The 1,508-nt window shown below is 45.0% G+C and overlaps 1 non-coding gene across 1 annotated transcript; it reads left to right on the top strand.

Moving 5' to 3' along the window:
• Positions 1 to 1,087: 1,087 nt before the first annotated feature.
• On the top strand, positions 1,088 to 1,250 carry LOC116284850 (U1 spliceosomal RNA). The gene has a single exon (XR_004194510.1). It is a non-coding gene; the product is annotated as a U1 spliceosomal RNA (small nuclear RNA).
• The last annotated feature ends 258 nt before the right edge of the window (positions 1,251 to 1,508 follow it).

The following is a 1,508-nucleotide window of genomic DNA, read 5'->3' as shown; positions in this document are numbered from 1 at the left end:
AAACCGAAAGGATTAATGTAACTACCTGAATCATGTTGTAGATTTCCTGTTCCTTCCATACTTCCAAGGGGTAGCTCACATACAGTGGAGGGAGTCTTGGGCGGTAGGTTAGGAGGCCCAGGCTCTCTGTGTGGCATCATAGCAGAAGGAACTCAAACATGAGGGAAGTGTGGCAGCGAGAGGAGGAGGGAAATGCGGAAGGAAAAGAGGCAGTGTACAGAACATGTGCGACAGCCCGGGTCTTCCCGGAAGTGTACACAAGATGTTTCTCCTGCTGCCTAGCTACTCTTAAAATTGAAGCGCCCCCACCCCCCCCACACACACACACTTGGATACAAAAGTGAAACTCAAAGTTTAGAAGCCCCTTTCCCCCACCCCTTTGGAAATTCTACAGAACAGTGAGAGTGAGGAGCGTTCCAATGAATTTCTTTTTCCTCTTCGTTAACACAAAATAGACCAGCCCCAAAGCGGTAGCACACAGAGAGAATTTTTGAGTAAAGACAGAGTCCCCAAAGTGTTTTGCTTCTGCTTCTGCTTCTTGTGTGTGCAGTGCCCCTTCTTGTTCCGGACGGCGTGCTTTGCGCCAGTTAGCTATGGAGAACTTTCCTCAGCCTGGACATCACGCCTTATTTCTCCTGACCCCCAACCTTTCCCTTGTTGTCTCCTGGTGCCTTCTCAGTGAGTGTTCTTAAAGTTAACTGTTTCCATGCCAGTGAGGAAAGCAGCATCCCCCACGGAGGCCTGTGAATGATTATGAAGTTGTCCTTTTCCAAGCCTCAAAACATTGAAGTCTGGGCTAGCTCTCACATGCCCCTGCTGTCTCTGTCACTAGGTGCCTAACTCAGCCTCTGCCTCCCAGGGAAAGAATGCACCTCCTTCTCCATTTCACCCCAACACCAAATAAATTGCCGACGATCAAGTGGGATTAAAACTATACTGCAGCGGGAGGGTATAGCTCAAGTGGTGGAGCATGTGCTTAGCATGCACAAGGTCGTGGGTTCAATCCCCAGTATCTCCATTAAAATAAGTAAATAAATAAGTGAACCTAATTACTGTCCCCCCTCAAAAAAAAAAAAACTACACTGCAGTACTTAACTGGCAGGGAGGATACCATGATCACAAAGGTGGTTCTCCCTGGGCGAGGCTTATCCATTGCACTCTGGATGTGCTGACCCTATGATTTCCCCAAATGTGGGAAACTCAGCTGCATAACTTGTGGTAGTTGAGGAGTGTGTTCATGCTCTCCCCTGAAAAAAAAATATACTGCAAATATGCTGTGGAGCAACTGGAAATCTTACACATTGCTGGTGGAAGTGAAAAATGATATGATCTCTTCTTTAGAGAACAGTTTGTTTCTTATCAAGCTGGAAATATAGTTGACATAAGACCAAGAAATTCCACTCCTACATATTTATCCAAGAGAAAAAAAAATTGTATTTATAAAGACCTATACACAAATGTTTATAACCATTTTATTCATAATAACCCCAAGTGGAAATAATTTAAGT

The sequence above is a fragment of the Vicugna pacos genome, chromosome 21 (genome assembly GCF_048564905.1).
Source record: "Vicugna pacos chromosome 21, VicPac4, whole genome shotgun sequence".
Lineage (NCBI taxonomy): Eukaryota > Metazoa > Chordata > Mammalia > Artiodactyla > Camelidae > Vicugna > Vicugna pacos.
This window is presented reverse-complemented; position numbering and strand designations above follow the sequence as displayed.